This window comes from Hemicordylus capensis, chromosome 6 (genome assembly GCF_027244095.1).
Source record: "Hemicordylus capensis ecotype Gifberg chromosome 6, rHemCap1.1.pri, whole genome shotgun sequence".
Classification (NCBI taxonomy): domain Eukaryota; kingdom Metazoa; phylum Chordata; class Lepidosauria; order Squamata; family Cordylidae; genus Hemicordylus; species Hemicordylus capensis.
The window spans coordinates 52,771,855-52,793,049 of NC_069662.1; the positions used below are offsets into that span (position 1 = coordinate 52,771,855).

General features: G+C 47.1%; 1 long non-coding RNA gene across 1 annotated transcript in view; it reads right to left on the bottom strand.

Moving 5' to 3' along the window:
* LOC128329218 (uncharacterized) overlaps positions 1 to 21,195 on the bottom strand; it is a 35,230-nt gene that overhangs the window by 1,405 nt on the left and 12,630 nt on the right. Inside the window, exon 3 of the long non-coding RNA XR_008309572.1 lies at positions 1,051 to 1,156. This is a non-coding gene — a long non-coding RNA (uncharacterized LOC128329218). The remainder of the gene's footprint in view (positions 1 to 1,050; positions 1,157 to 21,195) is intronic.

A 21,195-nucleotide genomic window follows, 5' to 3' on the forward strand; every position in this document is an offset into this window, starting at 1 on the left:
ATAAAATGGTAAAATCCAGTTTAAAATTTAAAAAGCAATAAAAACAATAAAAGCAGTAAAAACAATAAGAGAGGCGGCGTGGGCCGGCCAACGTCATCAGGAGTCAGATGAAAGCTAAAAGGGCTCACAGCCTATCATCCTCCGACGAATGCCGATCACAGCTGCACAGACTTTTAAGTCTAAATTATGAGGTGCTTACCTCCCTGTACCGCTGCCCCTGAGAGCTCTTTCCAGCCGTGGCGTGCCGCTCAGCGCCCGCTATGGGTGGAGGATTAGCTCCGCCACTCAGCCGGCAGAGACCATTTGTGTGGCCAGCAAAGGTCCTCCACATATGTGCGGAGGCCAGCTGAGTGGCAGAGCCAGCCTCCATCGCTGCAGGTGCTGGGCAACACGCCACTGCTGGAAAAAGCTCTCGGGGGCAACAGTACAGGAAGTCAGCACCTCATAATTTACACCTAAAATTGCCTCCTGCTGCACGCCCCCTGCCCTGGGCGGGGCCCACACCAGTCACCACTGCATCACAGTCGTAATTCTGGTTCTACACCAAGCACGGCTTCACAGCAATTGCATCCCGCCCCTGCGGCTAGTTCCCCACCCTCCATGGTGTCCAAACCCACCTATGCTGGGTTGTCAAGCAGCCCTTTCCTCTGCCACACAAGTCCAACTCTTGGTTACACGTGGCAGAGGGAAGTACTGCTTGGCGGTGGTTCGGATGACACCTGCTGGGAAGCAGCTGCTGTGATGTGTGTGAACCCGCCCACAGATTCTGGACCTGAAGGCACAGACTGTGTTTGCAAGCAAGTGGTGGTGGGAGAGTAAGGCCACCAGGTGCCTTGCTTGCTGTAGCCCCAACTATGCTGCCCCCTGCTGGAAGGGAGAGTGCAGTCACTGAGGCAGTACCTTTCCCTCCCCTGAAGGGAGCTGCAGTGGAACTCTGCATTCAGTGACTGTTCAACTCCACATGGCCAGGCTGCTCTCCTGCAAAACAAAAGGGCTCCTGAGTGTTTGGCCACCAGCAGCAATGGGTGGTGTGGCATAACTGGCACTCACCAATAAAGAGCATAGTTCTTCTGTGTTCCCTCTGTGTGAGATGCTGCCATTCACGACTGCGGAAGGAAGGAATGATTTCCCAACTCATTGGATAGCCAGAACACATCTGATTAAGGGAGCAGAGGGAGAAATGAAAGACATTTGCAGCATTCATACTCTGAGGCACAATATCCACCCCCTGCCCCACACTTAATTAATTAATTAATTAATTAATATCATTATTATCATTATTATTTTACATTTATATCCCATTCTTCCTCCAAGGAGCCCAGAGCGGTGTACTACATACTTCAATTTCTCCTCACAACAACCCTGTGAAGTAGGTTAGGCTGAGAGAGAAGTGACTGGCCCAGAGTCACCCAGCTAGTATCATGGCTGAATGGGGATTTGAACTCGGGTCTCTCCGGTCCTAGTCGAGCACTCTAACCACTACACCACGTTACAGTCCCAGTTGGAGTGGTGGAGTGGACATTTTGGTTGGGTGTTTGTGTCTGGGGTCCTGAGGCAGAGGACCTGTCAGAAGAAATCTGAGAAGACAAGTGTTAATAGACTGTGTTTCCCATATATGTTTTGAGGGCAGCATGCTGTTGGTGCACAGTGCTCTGTGCGTGCGTGCACTAAGTGCCCTTTCTCCACAGTTCCCGTCACCAAAGTTCACCTTTGTGTGTTTTCAGTGTTCATGCTATTGCAGCCAGAGAGATCTTGCCACACATCCTAACATCTGAGTTATGGACTCTCTGTCATAAATATATATACTGAGGCACATGTGGTGTGACTGGGTGCCAGGCTATACTCTGTTATGGCAGAGTGAATGAGACAGATCAAGGTGATGGGAGGAGTGAACTTCAGCTCTCCTTTGAGTTCGATGGGGGCTTTGTTTTGTTTGTTTACTTACAACACCTCTGAAGTCAGGATAAGGTTACCTTGTCACCTGGAGGAGATCTAGGATTTGGCAAAAGTCCACCCAAGAAGTGATATTTATTTAACATATTTTAAAAACATATTTTAATACCACCTCAAATTTACGTCTCTGGGTGGTTTAGAGGAAGGTGCTGAAAGGTATCATCTCATACTGCGCAGGAGAAGGCAACGGTAAACCCCTCCTGTATTCTACCAAAGAAAACCACAGTGCTCTGTGGTCACCAGGGGTCCACACCGACTCGACGGCATAACCTTTCCTTTCCTTTCCACCCCTTTTCAGCCAGCCCAAGCCTCCACCCCGTTTTGGGGCCTCCACCAGCAGACTCGCACCAGCAATGCCGCTACAACAATGTAGCGTTCTGCCAGGACAAAAGTTATGATGGAGGCATAACTCGTGTTTTATCAGAATATGGGAGCTCTCAATCATATGCCATTCAAAGTATAGAGTTGTGCTCTGAATATTTAAACTATGTAATATCAACACATAAGGACATAATAAAGAACAGTGAGGCAATCAAACATGCTACATAAAACACACTGGTCATCAAAATACCAAGCATAAGTAAACACAATGCTAAAAAATCCATAAATGCCTGCTGTGCTTCCCAATGTTACAGTAAAATCCTGATGGAATGTTGGTCCATTTAGATTATCTTTAAGCACACAGAGAAACAACTCAATCCCCTCCACTGGCTCAATAAGACCTGTGGTGGTTCAGTGGATTTGAAAATCCAAAAGGCTTTGTATGGTCCAAATATGATGGATGAAAATAGACAATGTCTTTCGTACCCAGGGGAATGAGCTAGACAATCCATTCATTCTAGTAACTAGAAATCTTTACAAAATTAACTCTTAACAGAGTGGATGCCTACAAAGCAAAGGGTATTTATTGGACTGGCTAGTGTTTTTATGCCTTTGTTTATTAGACTTTTGTTGGCAAAGGATGGATTCTTTTAGGTTAATAGGCCTCCCTTGGAGTTGGAATGGATTTTTCTTATTGACTGCAAAGCAACTGTATCAGGAGTGTGCTAGCAGTGGATTTTGGTTAGTGGTATGGCTACTATTTATCAACAACTTAATTTTATTAATTTAATTGTTAATTTAGAGCCAGCGTGGTGTAGTGGTTAGAGTGCTGGACTAGGACTGGGGAGACCCAAGTTCAAATCCCCATTCAGCCATGAAACTAGCTGGGTGACTCTGGGCCAGTCACTTCTCTCTCAGCCTAACCTACTTCACAGGGTTGTTGTGAGGAGAAACTCAAGTATGTAGTACACCGCTCTGGGATCCTTGGAGGAAGAGCGGGATATAAATGTAAAATAATGATTAAAATAATTTAATATTATTTTATTTATTCATTTGTAAGACTAGTGACCTACATCCAAACTCAGAGCTCCACATGGGGAACACTTCAGCATGCACATCAAGGGGAACAGTGATTCCTAGTTATCACCCGCCCCCATTCCCTCTCTGCAATCCAAATATATGTACCTGAGGGTTGCAGGTTCTTCAGGGGCATATTTTCAGGAGGCACAAGTGGTTACAGAGGGAAGGGGGGATTGCCAGAAATCTCCCCTTTTCACACAGAATCCCTACCCTCTGTTGTTTACGCCAAATGAAAGAAAAGGTTTTTCCTCTCCTCCTCATGTGCATGAAAAAGGAAGAGAGGGAAGGGGGGAGGAGATGAGCCCGCAGCTCTCAAATGTATGTTCGCATAGCAGAAAACCATGGTTTCCCATTACATCTAAACCAAGCTAAGGTCTTTTGTACGTACTGGAACTTTAAAAGGAGCAGCACATTTTCTGTCATTAAAAATGATCCAAGAAGGCCAGAGGCAGCAAAAAAGATTTCTCAGTTAACTTGCCCCATCTCTTCCAAATTGGTTTGGAAGGTCCAGTTTAAAGAGTATCTTTTAAAAGGGTAAAGGTAAAGTGTGCCAGGGTAACCCCACCAAATTTTAGAGCTGGCTCTCTTGTCAGATGGCCCAAACCCGATTGATTTTCCTTCCTCCAGCCAACAGGCCCTGGCAGTTAAGACTGATGTCCTGGCAGCTGGTTGGAATGGAAACTGTTTTATAGCTGCTTCCCTCATAAATACAAAGTAAGCTTATGTTTGTTTAAAGTAAAGTTGTGTCGTCGAGTTGTTGCCGACTCCTGGCAAGCACAGAGCCCTGTGGTTGTCTTTGGTAGAATACAGGAGGGGTTTCCCATTGCCTCCTCCCTCACAGTAGGGATGTGCATGGTCCAGACTGGCACCGAGGTGGGGTCTACCTTTAAGGGCGGGGGAGTAGAACCTACCCCTCCCACTGCTCTTCCCCCTCCGGCGCTGTAGTTTGAAACGAAGTTTTTGGGGCGGCAGCGTTCCTCGCTGCCGCCCCTGCCCCCGTCGTCGCCTGGAATTCTCCGTAATACCAACACGCATACGTGCATGGCGGCGTGCACGTGCCTGTTGCCACCATGCGCGCGCGCGCCGCCTACGTCACACACAGCGTGCTCCGAACCGGTCCGGAGGCCTCCAACATGGCCTCCGGACCTGTTCGTGCACATCCCTACCGCACAGTGTGAGAGGATGCCTTTCAGCATCTTCCTATATCGCTGCTACCCGATATAGGTGTTTCCCATAGTCTGGGAAACAGACCAGCGGGGATTTGAACCAGTAACCACTTGCTCCGTGCTGCATTTACTTCCGTGCTGCATTTGTTTAACTAAGACTTTATTCCAGGAACAACTCCATTTTCTCCTTTCCCTCCCTTTTCTTTCCGACTCTAACACACACACACACACACACACACACACACACACACTCTTTCTCTCTACAGGGTCCCCACTGGGACAAAGTTCTAATCAACAAAATATAAAGGACTACTGACAGAATACAACAGAAACCAAGCAAATCAATATACCGACAGCATTGGTGCAAATGTAGGGTTGTCATATGGAAAAGAGGACAGGTCTCTTGTTCCTTTACGAGATGCACAAAAGATGAAATGTCAGCAAGTGCAGAGGAAAGGAAAGCCACACCTGCTAGAGTCCTGCTCTCTTTCCCATATGACAACCCTATGCAAATGTGTGAATCAAATTACTATTTTATTTTACTAATAAAACTCAAACTAGTAATTCTAGAAGTGTATATGAACAGGAAACATGTGAAGATTAGCATCAGGAGAAAGGGACAAAAGTGAAATGGGAGCGTATTTGAAACTGTCATTCCCTCACCCCAGGAAACTGCCGTTCTGTGTTGTGGCAGTTAAATCAATATAAGACCAATATGCTTGTAGCATAGCTAGGCCCATGAAATGAGTTCCCTGGTCCAACATATGGTCTGCCTATTGTGGCAAATACCATCTATTGCCACATGGGGGCAACCTGATATGACATATTCACCATGCAAAATTGCCACAATACTACCAAGTAATCTTATGAATGACAGTCGTTTCAACTCTCCTGATTGGCTCCTGAGGCATTTTTCACAATCAGCTAGAAGTAGAATTAAAATGGTGGTAATGTTGTTATTGTTATTATTATTATTTTCTAACTCTTATTATGAAATAGCTCTATTTAATTATTTTAAAAAGAAAAAATATAGGAAATGAGTAATTAAAATCCGTGGGGAATGGAACCTGACTAATGATGGGGCAATTAATCAGTAATGCCAGACTGTGCCCAACAGGAAGCAATCAGAGGCTTGAGAGACTCTTCCTTCCAGAGGAAGCTTCTACGTAAAGGTACAATAGCCTGGAATATCCTCAGTGGTACTTTGCCTGTCCACCAGGGACCAGTGAGTGTTATAACTGCATTTTACTTGGAAAAACCACACAAATAAGATGTGGAAAAGACAGGAGGACAACTGCTGCTGCTGCTGCTGCTGCTACTACTACTACTACTACTACTACTACTTATATAATGATTTTCAGCAAAAGTTTCCAAAGTGGTTTATACAGGAAAGAAAGAAAGAAAGAAAGAAAGAAAGAAAGAAAGAAAGAAAGAAAGAAAGAAAGAAAGAAAGAAAGAAAGAAAGGAAGGAGATGGTCCCCTGTCCGCAAAGGGCTCACAGTCTAAAAAGAAACATAAGGTAACCAGCAACAGCCATGGGAGGGATGCTGTGCTGGGGTTAGAAAGGTCCAGTTGCTCATCCTTTGCTAAATATAAGAGAACCACCACTTTAAGTTAGCCACCCAATGTCACAGCGGGGAAATGACTTGACTAGCAAGCTGGAGGTTGCTGGTTCAAATCCCTGCTGGTATGTTCCCCAGACTATGGGAAACAACTATACTGGGCACCAGCAATGAAAGGCATCATCTCACACTGCACGGGAGGGGGCAATGGTAAACCCCTCCTGTATTCTACCAAAGAAAACCACAGGGCTCTGTGGTCACCACGAGTTGACACTGACTCAACGACACAACTTTCCTTTACCACTTTAAGAGGTGCCTCTGTGCTCAGTTAGCAGGGCATATATACAACAAAAACACTGGAATTCAATAGGCTGCCAACTACATCATCTGGATTCTCTGTAAAAGTGAGAAAATGAAGCATGGCAACTCCAGGCTAAATTCCACTGGTGTGGAAGGAACGGATGTTAACCTTTCAGACTGTAGTATATCAGTGAACCACAGTGGGGATGTGGAAAGATGCATACATAAGGATAAATAAAATAATCAGTGATTTAGAAAAATACATGTATTCCATTCTCTTCAAAGTACAAAAAATTAATATCAGCCACTGACACTGATAGACAGAAAGGGTAACATGAATCAAAGCACTTTTTCACACCTTGTATAATCAGCCTGTGGAACTATTTTGATGATAACTGGCTTGAATGGCTTTTTAATGAAGGATATGGTGAAGATATATCCTCTTCAGACATTAGGGGAGGCAGTGTATTTGTGTAGGATATTTGTGTAGGAATAAATGGACAGTTTTCACAATGGAGGGAAGAAGTGGGGTTCCCCGGGATCTGTACTGGGACCAGTGCTCTTTAACTTGGAGACATTAAAGAAAGCAGCAAAGTGGCCAAATTTGCAGATGACACTAAACTATTTAGGGCTGTGAGATCCAAAACAGTTTGTAAGGAACTCCAAACGGATCTCCCCAAACTGGGTGAATGGGCGAAAGAATGGCAAATGCGGTTCAGTGTGAATGAGTGTAAAGTGATGCATATTGGGGCAAACCCCGCCCCCAACTTCACATATACATTGATGGGGTTTGAGCTGTTGGTGACTGACCAGGGCACTTCCCAGACTAGCTGCTGATCGGCAGCAAAATGCCTCCATTTGAGCAAGTCGCATTTGGAATATAAACAGCAGGGGGAGCAGTCTCGCAGCAACTAAGAACTCCAAAAACCAGCAACTTTTGCACACCGGATATATGGCGTCCTTGCTTTATATTGCAGCAATTAAATTTGCATCAAGGCATTGAAAATGTGAACAGCACCCTGCAGTCTGTGTAGGGACTGCGATGTCACGATGCAGGAAGTGTGGAAACACACTTCTGAGATACGTCCTGACCCCGTTGTAGGGTCTAGTCTGGAAAGCGCCCAGGAGAGAGATCTGAAGGTCGTGGTGGACAGCTCACTGAAAGTGTCAACTCAGTGTGTGGCAGCTGTGAAAAAGGCAACTTCCAAGCTAGGGCTCATCAGGAAGGGGACTGAAAATAAAAATGCTAGTGTTATGCTCTCATAAAAATTCATGGTTTGGCCACATTTGGAGTACTGCGTACAGTTCTGGTCACGGTATCTTAAGAAGGATATTGTAGAACTGGAAAAGGTTCAGAAGAGGGCAACCAAGATGGTCAGGAGCCTAGAGCACCATCCTTATGAGGCAAGGCTACGGCATCTGGGGCTTTTTAGACTGGAAAAGAGGTGACTATGGGATGGCATGATACAGGTATATAAAATTATACATGGAGTAGAGAGAATGGACAGAGAGACATTTTTCTCCCTGTCTGACAAGACTAGAAATGGATCATATCATTAAACTGATGGCCAGGAAATTTAGGACCGACAAAAGGAAGTACTTTTTCACAGAGTGCATGATTAACCTATGACATTCTCTGCCACAGGATGTGGTGATGGCCACAAGCTTGGCTGGCTTTAAAAGGGGCTGAGACAAATTTATGGAGGACAGTTCTATCAATGGCTGCTAGTCTGGTGGCTGTAGGCCACTTCCAACCTCAGAGGCAAGAAATACCAGTTGCAGGGGAGCAACAGAAAAAGAGAGTGCCTTTCAGAGTGCCTTTCACTCTGAGTGAAAGTGCCTCAGTGAAAGTGCCTGAGTGAAAGTGCCTCTGAGAAAGAAAGTGCCAGAGTGCCTTTCAGAGGCACCTGGCGGGCCACTGTGGGAAACAGGATGCTGGACTAGATAGGCCTTAGGCCTGATGCAGCAGAGATGTTCTTAAGCTGAAAGCATGCCCATAAATCGCACCCTGGCACTGACACACTCAGAAGTCTCGCCTCTGCGCTATTCATGGTTGCAACATTTGTCTCTTCAAACAAATGCTGTAAGCGACAGTGGGTGGGTGGGGTTTCTGAGCATGTCAGCATTGGGGGGGGGCAGACTTCAGGATGTGCTCAGGACACTGTACACGAGTACAGTGTCCCCCTTTTTTAACATCTGAAGAAGGCTCTGGAGTATAGCAGTGTTCCCTTTAAGGCATGTGCATGTGCATGCACAAACAATTTTTTTAATGTCCACTCAGTTAATATTAGCTCAGTTTGAATCAGGAAGGCCCCACTCTGAATGCACATGCACACACATTGCCTTCATACTGCCACCCAGAACAAAACCCATTCCGCACAGAGATGGAAAAAAATTAGAAGGAATACTGGAGGAGATGCCAGTCAGCTTGGTGATACAGAGATGGGGAACATTTCATCTGCTAATTGACTATCTGTTAAAGGTGTAGAAGCCCTGTCAAGAAAAAAGGTGGCGATTTTATTTTGAGGTCCATCCCATCTGCAGCTCACTGGCCACTGATCAGAATCAGTTTCATTAGCCAGAACCAAACATCAGCTAGCAGCCTACCTCTTGATCAAGAGAGCAGGGAGGTCCTTCACTTTACCCATTGTCATAACAACAGGATTTCAATTTGTGTTTCTTAGTCACCCAGAACTGTAAGGATGTGAATGTGTGTGGAGGGAGAGAGAGAGAGAGAATGTGTGTGGAGAGAGAGAGAGAGAGAATATCTGTGAAAACCTAGAATATGTAGGGGCAGGAGGAGGTGTGCCAGCATGAACTCCGCAGAGAAGCAATGGTGTTTGGGAGATTAGGAGGAAATCAAGGAGAAAGAATTTGCTGACCTTCATGATTTATTTTTTTAAAAATTGGACTGCAATTCTTCAGTAAATTTGTATTTCTATCCACCAGCATAGCTGAACACACTTCTGCAAATCTACGAAGGTGTTGAGGAGGGCACGAATCCCGATAGTCCTTTCCGATGAAGTCGCGTCGGCTGACAGGGCCGAGGGAAGGGACTGCAATTCATTCGACAGGAGCAACTGTCCGAGTTTAAACTGACCGGACAGGCCGCCTTTTGCCATCTGCCAGGCGTTGCTCACAGCTGCCAGCCACTCTCCCCAGATGGGGATTGGACCAGCTGTGATCGGACATGAGGTTTCAAGAGCTCTTCAGGGATGCTGGGGTGAAAGAAGACGAGAGGGGAGGATTTTACTTGTTTTCTTTTTCACTGCATCTGTTTCGCTGATGTTGGGAGCTGCCTTGAGTAGTAGTATATTGGAGGGCCGGGGAATACATATTTTAAATAAATAAATAAAAATAAATGCTGGGTAAAAGGTCATGGCTTCTGCTTGCATCCCAGGCAGAAGGATGGAGAACGGATTTTGCAGCACAAATTGGTGTGCGCACACCCCAGAAGCAGCAAGCAGAGTTGAAGTCTGGTTTCAGCATTGGCTATCTAGGTCCCTGCTTTTTAGCACTCCATAGCCAACCTGCCTCTGCTTTCTTCTGAATGATGTGATGCCTTATCTTTAGATTATTTGGTCTTTGGACAGTCTTTTTCTGAGTGATACTTAGGATAGCAACTGAATAGGAAAAAACAACCACAATCTGGTCTCTCTCTTTTTGGCTTGGGGGCAGTTTCCAAAAAACCAAAGGACAAGTTTCCAAAAAACCAAAGGCCATTGCAAAGGCCTCCGAAACGTTTCGGTGCTGGGGCAGGATTCGGTGCTTCAGCACTGGCGGGGGTACTACTTTAAGGGCGGGGGAGGGTGTACTCACCACCCCCCGCCGCGTTTCCCCCACCGGCGCTCTCCAAATTTCAAGCCCCTCGGGACGGCAGCGTTCCTCCCTGCCGCCCTGTTCCCCCCGTCGGCCGGAAGTGGCGAGCGTGCAGGCGCCCGTTGTGCACGCACGTGCCCGCCTGCCTGCCGCGCGCGCGCACACACAACGGGCGCCCGCACGCTCGCGACTTCCGGCCACTTCCGGCCAACGGGGGGAACAGGGCGGCAGGGAGGAACGCTGCCGCCCCGAGGAGCCTGAAATTTGGAGAGCGCCGGTGGGGGAAACGCGGCGGGGAGGGTGAGTACACCCTCCCCCACCCTTAAAGTAGTACCCCCGCCGGTGCCGAAGCCTATTCGGGCACATCCCTAGTGGTTAGAGTGCTGGACTAGGACCGGGGAGACCTGAGTTCAAATCCCCATTCAGCCATGAAACTAGCTGGGTGACTCTGGGCCAGTCACTTCTCTCTTAGCCTAAGAAAGAGAAACTCAAGTATGTAGTGCACCGCTCTGGGCTCCTTGGAGGAAGAGCGGGATATAAATGTAAAAATAAAAATAAAAATAATATCCTGCTTTATTTTCCTGAAAGAATTCAAAGCGGCTGATGCAATTGATTAAAACAACATAAAACAATAAACAATAAAAGCAGCAATCATAAAATTGCAAAAGTGGGGGGGGGAGCAGACACAGCAAATCCCAGTAAGTTAGTCCATACCCGAAAAACGGAGTAAACAGGAAGGTTTTTTAATTCTGCTGCCTATTACAGAAGGTACTAATCACAATTGGGGTGAGGAGGGAATTCCACAGCTTGGGGGCAGTGGCAGAAAAGGTTCCTCCTTCTTGTATTGTTGTTAGTCTTTGAAAGAGAGAGAATGTGAAGAGCAGCCTCCCTAGAAGATTTTATGGGCTGGGCAGATTCAAGGGGGAAGAGGCAGTCCTTATCTAGTCCTGAGTCATTTGGACTTTAAATATAATAACCAGCACCTTTAATTTGCACCTAGAAACCTGCTGTTTTTCCTCCCTCAGCCTTTAAAAAAAAAGCTGACACACATTAGGTGCTTTAGTGCTGGACTCCTGCTTCCTCTAAGGTGTTTGCTAGATTACATGCTGCAACAGTTTCACACCGTTAAGCGCCCCTCTGGATTTCTCATGCTGTGACATCGCAGTCACTGTGCTGTCACTAGGGTGCAGTCTATATTTCTGATGCCTGGATTCGGATTTTATTGATGCATTTTGGCCGTATAACGTTGTAAACCTGTTGCAGGAAAGTGCTGTGTTTTCTGTTGTTCAGAGGCTTGCCCCATGTTTGATGCATTGCAGCATGGTATGGTCCGGACGGTTCACTTGATTTGCCAATTTTTATAGCCCCTTTCTGCCCATTCCTGGATTAATGTTGCCACTTATGGGGAAAAAAAAAATTATATTTTTCATCGTGAGTTCTTGTGCAAGGATGCAACCCACAGTGGTGCAAGGGTGCAAGGGTGCAACTCGTTGCTCATCTGCTTTCGGCTTTTGATTTTGATCGCTCATGTTTTTAAGACTTTTTTTTTTTTTGGACACATTCATGCTGTGGATTTGCTGGCTCATTTGGCAGATTGAGGATCTGTTGATATGTAAAGCCATACAATATATTTTTCTTAATATATTGTCGCCTTTCGGTTTTTCATTTCTGCATTCGGCCCTAGGTTCTGGTTGCATTTGTCTCTGGAATTTGATATGTGATGCCAATTTTTCTTTTTCTTTTTACCAATATATCTGCTCTGTTCGGAATTTCTGCTTGTGCAAAGGAGAAACTTGTTGCATCTTTGCACAAAAGAACCGAGAGATGGGTGGTTTTTTTAAGAGTTTGTCGCAGTTCCACCCTCTCTGCAACCCTATTGCCTCTGAAATCTGATATGTAAAGCCTTTTTTTCTTTTTACAAATATATCTAATGTATTTCTGCTCTATTTCATTTCCACTTTCGTCCTTGGCTTTTGATCCCATTGGTTTCACGCCCCATGTGTTCAGTGCTTCTGCTTGCGCAAAGGAGAAATTTGTTGCACCTTTGCACAAAAGCACCGAGAAATGTTAAATGAAAAAGAATTTGTCATGTCAGTGGTTCTCCACCTCCTCCACGACCCTTTTGGCTGGAAATGGAGGGGGGGCAGTGATTGCGATCCAGGTGGAATATGGACACCTCCTGCCTGGAAAATCCACTACAGTGGTGGGCAATACGGATGGCCAAAACCGTGTCACGCTGCATAGAAAACTGCATCAAAGCTGCTGCACTCGCGGTTTCAAACTGCTGCCTAATTCCGCTGCACTTTGCAACACTTTAACCATTGCAAATCTCATAGTCTGGAAAACGTCTTAAGACACTGGCTCAACCTTCCTCACTCTGGGCTCTTTCATAAGGCCTTGCCCAGGCACTAGGATTTTTAATTTCAAGAGTTGGCAATCCCAGTGATGTCCGGAATCTCCAGTCAATGCTAGCCAAAACTCCCTGGCTATGCCATCCCTTGAGTCTGCTCAAGCTTGGCTCTGTCTTGCTTGTTTGAGACCCATTATGGCAAGGGATTGAAAACAGGTAATCTCCAGACTTGACTAGTGCAATGTGCTCTATGTGGGGCTGCCTTCAAATGTAGTCTGGAAACTGCAGTTGGTACAAAAGGTGGCATAGGGACATGGGAAGCTGTGTTATACCAAGTCAGACCCTTGGCCCATCTAACTCAGTATTGTCTACACAGACTGGCAGCAGCTTCTCCAAGATTGCAGGCCGGAGTCTCTTTCAGCCCTATCTTGGAGATGCCAACGGGAACTTGGAACTTTCTGCTCTTCCCAGAGCAGCCAAAGTAGTGTACACAAAGGAACAGGAACTAACAAGAACAGGAAGGACAATAGCGACTCCTAGCTAGCCCAACCAATACAGTACAGAGGAATCTATAGTGCCCCCTCTGGCTTGATAGTAGATTGCATGCAAACTATACATCAAGCTCAGCTGCAGCTGTTGCATATCCCAACAGGTGAGGGAGAGCATGCACTAAGTCAAGCAGTAATAGATGCCCGAGGAGGAGGAGGAGGACCACCACCACCTTTTTGGAGTGGCTGTTCATCAAGCGGTGGCTGAACCACCACTCGGAGAGCTGCTGAGATGATGGCAAAGAGAGGCGTGAGGTGGTGTCAAGGGGCATCTTGTCCCTCCACTGGTGTCCTAATACTCCACTGCTTGAGATGACAGTCTCACTTCACCTCATCAAAGGGCCGCCTATGTAGGCAGAGAATCCTCTTGGCATCCCCCTCTGTCCATCTTTATTTCCTCTGCTGCTAGGTGAAACAAGCTCCATAAAGGACACTGACTGCTTGGGAGTGAGCATCTGTTCTTTCCACCCTACCCCCCCCTCCAGACTTCAATGGAATGAGATACTGAAAAGGGAAAGAAACGAACAAAATTTGTGCCTTCTCAAAGTGGGACTTGCTAGCAGGGGTGATGAGGAGGGCTCGAATACCACAGCAAAAAACTGCAACATCAGCAGCCAAATGTGATGAGAAACTGGCAATTAATTCCTGGCTTGTCTCCAGCCAGATCTCCTGCAGTTCTAACCTTTGCGATAAGTTGGATCCCACAGAGCTGCTGAGGCACTAATCTCGGGAGTTGGGGGAGCATGTCCTGGTTCAGGCAGCCAGGGCGGTCCAAGCCACCTTGCTCCCTGAGGCGGAGGACAAGATGATGCCCCCCACATCTGCAAGTGGGTGCCCAGCCTTCTCAGGCCATGCTGCCAAAGCAGCAGTGACGACACTCTTTGTATGCCACCAAGCCAGGTAGTGGTGGCAGCAGGGATGTTCCTAGCTCACATTGGGTAGGGGAAGATGGGAAAGGAGGAGAAGAGGTGTGCCTCAGCAGGGCGAGGGGCAGCGGGCAGCAGGGAGTAGGGATGCCAAAATTCCATTGCCTGAATATGGGACACAAGGGGGGTCATGGGGTGAGGTCATCGGGGTAGGGTCATCCCAAGGGTAATCAGAAGCCTAAGTAGCAATGCATTGGTAACCACAAGAACAAAACAGCACAAGCCCCACACAAAGCTTCTTGTTCACACAGACTATCCCACTTAGACACAGAGCAAGTGTCACGTGAAAAACTGAGACAATCCCCCAGGTTTACACACACACACACACACACACACACACACACACACACTTCCAGAAGTGGTGAGTCAGTTAGGAGGAGTCTGTGTGGGTCCTTTACATTTGATAAGTAAAAATGATTAGCAGCTTGCAAGAAGTAAATACAGGGGTGTAGCTATTATTGAGTGGATGGGTTCAAAGAACCTGGGCCCCCAACTTCTGAGGCCCCCCTCAGCTCCACCCCTCCCTATTTTCTTCACTATCTCCCTCACTCCAAGGGGCCGCCAGGGAGAGGGGCAAACATGGGCCCCCTCTTCCCTAGCTACGCCCCTGGGGAAACAAACCCAGGCAATTGCTCCTGCAAGTTTGCAGAGCAATTGGGACTTCTTTTGCGAACTTTGTTGTTTCTTTCACATTCTGAGAGGGACATCAACCAGACTTCAAAAGGCTCAGTGCATTGAGGGATGAGGGAGAGCCCCATGCTCTGACAATAATACAGGGGAAACAGTGTCCCATGCAGCAGGCGCGTAACAATGATAGGGCAAGGGGAGACAGTTGTCTGGGGGCCCCACTGCCTGGAGGGGCACCCCAGAGGCACCTCATGTGACTCCCCATTGCCCCCTGCCCAGCCACATAGCCTCTCAGCCACTTGCCCTCTTCGCCGTCTCTCCTGCTTGTTCTGCTGGCCCGCAATCGAAGCAGCAGGCAAGCTGCAAAGCGCTCCTTTTCTCCCGCCTCTCAGCTGATCGGCGGGTGGGCGGGGCTTCCATGGAGGCCTCCGTGTAGGCCGCAGTGAAGCCTGAACTCGAGTAGGGCACAAGCAAGCCAGGAAGGAGGAGGCAGCCAGAGTGTTCTCGGCAGCAGAAGACCCCTTGCTGCCCTGCTCAACCCAGACCAGCATTTGCCAGGTAGAGTGTGAACTCCTTTTTGTGGTTACCTTTCCCGCCTCCCCCCCCCTTATAGGGATCTGCTTGCCATAGGGCTTGGCTATGGGGGGGGGGAGGGACCGAGAAGTCTCTGAATATTTATTTTGAAACAGCTTGGAAAATTTGCTGACTTAAAAAAAACTATCTAAAAAGTCCTATAAGTGGCTTGTTTCATGGCAGAAAATTGCAAAAACTTCTGGAACAGTATTTTATTAATTTTATTTATTCATTCATTCATTTATAAATGCACTTATGTTCAAGTTGTTTTGCAACCCAGAAGGTCTGAGTGAGAACTGTGAAGCATGTGTGGTGCTTTTATTTTATTTTTCTTGTGTGTGAACTGCTCCCCAATAACTTGCAGGGACTTCCGGGTAAATCTGGCCAACATGTGAATGCAGCACCTCCATTCCAGAGGAGATGTGTCTTAAAGGGCTTTAAAAGCCTCCTGTGGAAAACCTCCTGCAATCAAACTTGACTGAATTTGTTCAGAATTCTGGGAAAACAAACATAGGCTCACCCTGCATGGTTGAAAGTCTCCTTTGCTAATCTGCAGCGAGGGGCCCATTTTAATCATTCATCTTTCTAGTGTGTTCTAGGCATTAAAAGTAATACAAATGTATAGTACTCAATGTATATCACTATATATTGTGACGTGTGTGTGTGTATTCAGTGAAATGTATTTGCAGGCAGCATACTTATTTTGGAATATCAGACTTAAATCCTTGGGGGCCTGGGGTGTGCGGAGGCCCTGGACTTTTGGGGGGGGCATTTTAAAATCTTGTCTCTGGGCCCACTCCAACCTTGCTACGCCCCTGCCATGCAGGGCAAAAGATTTTTGCCTCAGACACTGGACTTGCCGTATAGTACAGGACTGCTGGGAATACTAGCAGGGAGGCACCTATGGTGGTGGACAGCTGGCACCTGTCACCCCATGACTCTACTACAGCCGTCCCTGAGGCAACCGCCTCACCCTGCTTTGTGGAAGGGCTGCCCTGCAGGCAGCAGAAAGTTCAAAAGACAAAGGATCAATGCACCCTAATTCCAGGATGCAGTTTGGTTGTGCCAGAACTTGTCACCATCCAGTCATTGTCTTTCTGGAGCTAGGACCCTGGCAGCATCAGCTCTCAGCTGCAATGTCTCAGAGTGACCACTGGAGGGTGGTGGGTTAGGGTCACGGATAAAAGTGCTGGACTCCTCTCCTCTTTGTTCTTCCAGTGTAAGTCTCCATTTTGTCTCTCCAGAGATGTCTGTTTGTTTTGGTCTCTCCTCAGCCATGAGCTACAGCTGAAATAAGCTTCAGGCTTTCCCACATTGGTTTGTAACCTTTTCTTTAAATAAATCCTTGCAGTTCTTCAATATGTTCAATAGTTCTTCTGATGTCTGATGCGGGGGGGGCGTGGTTTAGCTCTCAAACGGGGCTGCGTGGCAGGGAAAAAGGCAGGGAGAGCTGCTCCGGCTGCACTGCAAACGCAGCGCTGGCCGATTTAGCCCCCTGCATTTGACGTCAGACGCTGACACAGGGGTTGGAGCTAGGGGGCCGTGGCAGCGGGCCACTGCTGGCCTCCCTCCACGCCGGATTCTTCCCCTACATGTCTGAGCAGCTTTGATACTATGGAATGATCACTAACATTCTAACCAATAAAGAGAGAGAGGTCAGCACAGTAATGTTAGCAAATGGTGCATGAAAGGTCAGTTTGGATTAGAGGAAACCCTTTCAGAAGGTCTAGCAAAGGAATGCTGTTGCAGAGAAAGCAGAAAGGGATCCTCAGGAGGCTGGGAAGTTGAACAAAGCTCAAGGCACAGAAGCATGAAAGGAGAAGGGGCCTGCTGGCCTTTCACATCTCACTCATTTTTTTTCCCTTTGAGACTTCATTTTAGCCGTTTGGCACAAAACGCTCAGTGTTCAGACAATCCTAGCAGGGTGTCGTAAGAGAGCCATCAACAAGAGATGAGTGTGAGGCTTAAGACAAGTTGTTTGTGAGGGAAATGACTTCACATGTTCCAGTAGAAATGTGTTCTGGGAAGAATTCTTGCTGATTCGAAGTTAAAATTAAGCCCCAAGAATGCAAAGCATTTTCCACCGTTTTTCAATTTGTGTGTGAATCCAGATCTTGGGACACTTCCTGCCCCTATGTATTTGGGTTATTAATCTTGTGTTAACACCCTTTCTGTTGTTGTGATGCCAAAGTGCCACTGGGAACCTACTGAGGCTTGTCAAATTGACACAGTCTGGCTGCAATGAAACTCTCTTGAAGTGCACACAAAGTTTTTCTCCTTTCCTCCTCCGCATCTGCCTGCTTCTGTCAGCAACGGCTTTCTGTGCAATTCACGTTGCCTTGGATGGCACAAGGGCTGATTAGCAAAGGAAGCAGGCACCAGCATGAGTAGGCTGGCTCCCTCCCTCCCTCTCTTACTTTAGCAGCACTAATAGAGCTGACAGGGCCACACTGAGTTACTTCAAGCCGCCAGGCATGAATGTCAAGGAAGATTCTGGGATCTATTCCTGGAAGTACAACCAATCAAAGCCTGCCCCCCTCTTTTTAAAAATCAATAAAGTCAGTGAACCAAGTATTTTAACAGGCAAGCTGTTTCTACCTATTTTCCAGGGTAGTACTAGGGCCATTCCATTTGTTTTTGTTTATTTTTTTTGTTTTGTTTAGCCTCCTGATAGCACAGCAGGAAATGACTTGACTAGCAAGCCAGAGGTTGCCGGTTTGAATCCCCGCTGGTATGTTTGCCAGATTATGGGAAACGTCTATATCAGGCACAGGGGCGGAGCCACCATTAGGCCAACAGGTTCAAAGAACTGGGCCGTGCCCAACCAGGGGACGCGCCTTGCGACGGTCCCGACATGCCCCCATGTCTGACATCAGACGCGGGGGTGCTGGTTTAGCTCCCAAGTGGGGGCCGCATGGCCCCCATTCGAGACTTAAATGGCCGCTGCATTCGCAGTGTGGCCAGGAGCAGCTCTTCCCTGCCTTTAAGGCAGGGAAGAGCCACTTCTAGCTGCGCTGAGCATGCAGCGCCAGCCTAGGTAGCTCCTGCAGGGGCCGCGCGGCCCCTTCAGGAGCTAAATGAAGGCGGCCAAGAGCGGATCTTCCCAGGGAAGAGTCGCTCCTGGCTGCTCTGAGAACACAGCGCCAGCCTTCATTTCAGCAGAATCCATCTGCTGCCGAACGGAGACTTGCGGCTACATTCGGGAGCCAGACCACACCCCCATGTCTGACATCAGGCATGGAGGGCGGGGTGAGCGGGGCCACCGTCGTGGTTGCACACGGGCCGCTGGTGGTCACACTTTGCCTTTGATCAGGCAGCAGTTGATGTGTTCAGAAAACCAAAGCAACTCCATTTTACTTAGAAAACCTCATTCTAACTTAAAGTAACCCCAGCCCAGCTCAGGGACATCACTGCCTCTCATTATCAGCGTCGTTATCTCTCTCCACTAAATTGTATCTATGAAACTTGGTTCTCACAAGGTTCTCAGTTTTTCGCTGACAGTTAAGAAAACGGGATTTAACCAAATAAGGAGTAATCACGGGATGAACAATGAATCATTCGCATGCGTACTAGATACTTAGACCACCATTTAATTGCCACGTATACTGTGTCTGGGGTATCAGCATCATTCAGATTGTTTGTATAAATGTAAGATGCACCTGTAACCAAACTGTAATCAGTTTGAGAGCGTAAGCCCAGTGATTACCTATTGCTAAACTGCAGTAGCAATAAAAGCCTCTAAATGATTCCCACTGAGTCTGTTTGATTGACTAAGAGGCGGACCCAGGGACAAACCGAATTCACATCAATTTGGTGCTGTGAGAGTCGGATGTGACTTCTGGGTGGACAGTCTGACCCGTCACGGGACGATGAAATCCAGCGTGCCTCACAGCCTTTTTTGTCTGTGGAGGATTCTCGTAGGCCCGAGACGTACCAGTCATTACAAACATGCCACATCTGGGGATCAAGGCAAGAGTGAATGAAAGTGTGAACAGAGAGAGTGAGTGAGACAGAGAGAGTGAAATCCAGAGACGTCTTTTGGTGAGTACCCAGTCCACGCAGGGGCGAGGGGAAAATACAGTCCGTGTAGGGACAGTCTGTGAAGGGACAAACTAAAGTTCGTGCAGGGACGAAATATAAGTCCGTGAAGGGACGCAGGGGGGGCTATGGGGAGTAGAAATAGCAAGTACACGAAGTCTGAACGGACTTCATGTACACCTTTAGAATGCGTGTTGAAAAACTGGATGATTCTCACGGGAGGGGTGGGGCGCCCTCAGAAAGAAAGTTTTAAAACGCCTCTGTATGGAAGTTTGGCCATATTATGAGCTCACGGGGAATAGATTAGAACAAGTTGGAAAATCCGAAAGGAATGCCTACTCACCTTTAGAATAAAGCGCTTCTGTATATACTATGAAACTCGAGTCAAAGGCCTCCTGGCCCCGAAAATAACATCCTTTTGCAATTGCTTTTATTTTATACACATACTGGTAAATTTTAATAACACCAATATGTGCAGGCCCACCAAAGAAACCCCCACCATATGTTTTACCATCATGCTCCAAGCAGCTTCTCCTTTCCAACATGCTATGGAGAACAAGGGAACTCTCTTAGTCTGTGAAAAGAGGGAGGGGTCTGAAGCAAGTATTAAAGAGGAAAGAATGATTGAAGATGCTGAAAGGCATCATCTCATACTGCGCAGGAGATGTCAATGGTAAACCCTTCCTGTATTCTACCAAAATAAAACCACGGGGCTCTTTGGTTGCCGGGAGTTGACACTGACTCGACAGCATTATTTACCTTTACCCCAGCTAACTGGGCAATGAAACACAGTAGTACCAGGTGACTAGTACTTTTAAAGTTACCTTCTTATACTTAGCAGGGTGAGAGCAACTGTTCCTATTTGTCCCAGAATAGTGTCCCTCCCTGTGTCTGCTGATGTTTCTCTTGTGTCTTTTTTTAGATTGTAAGACCTTTGGGGACAGAGAACCATTTCCTCATTCCTTTTGCTAGGAGAACTGCTTTGAGAACGTTTTGTTGAAAAGCTGTATATTCATATTCTAAGTCATAACAACAACAATAATAATAATTATTATTATTATTAATGGACCAGGTTGCCAAGTTTTCACCAAAACCTGAGCCCTACTGTGCCTTTTGCCATCTCAATATAATTATGAACAGACCACATCATGCCAACACTGCTCAGAGACTGTAGAGAACAGCACTGCAGCCCCACTTGACCAGTTGGGGACTGGACGCTGCACCCGGAAAAGTGACAGGGCAGGGAGGAGCAGGTAAGGAGCTCCTAACTGGCTCCTTCCCACCCCACCAGCCTGTGCACAAGCTGTTTGTGCACATCTGCTAATAGCAGTTTTAGAGATGCAATTTGGTTGGGGGAAATGGTGCAGGAACCAGTGCAGGAAGCAAGTATCAAACGCCACCTCTCCAGTGCCAAATTAACCCATTTTCAAAGCAGCCATATGGGGATACCGATTAGAGCCAGCGTGGTGAAATAGTCAGTGTTGATTAGGACTGGGGTTGAAGAGGCTCAGATTGAATCCCCCTCTCAGCCATGAAGCTCACTGGATGACCTTGGGCCAGTCCCTGTCTAACCTGCCTCACAGGGTTGTTGTGAGGATAAAATGGGAGAGAGGGAGAACCGTGTATGTTGTTCTGAGTTCCTTGGAAGGGTGAATATAAATAAATAACAAATTGTTCTGATAAGAACGAATCTGCCTACTTTCCTTTCACTATAATCTTAATTGATAATTACCACCTGCTATCTATCTATCTATCTATCTATCTATCTATCTATCTATCTATCTATCTATCTATATCTCTCCAAGGCGTGCCCATCGCGAATGCATGGCAGTTCTCATGAGAGTTCGCGAGCAGCTGCCTGGATAGTGACGGGGAAGAAAATGGCGGTGGCAGCTAGCTTGAGGGCAGGGAGGGAAAGCGCCTGCCAGGCCA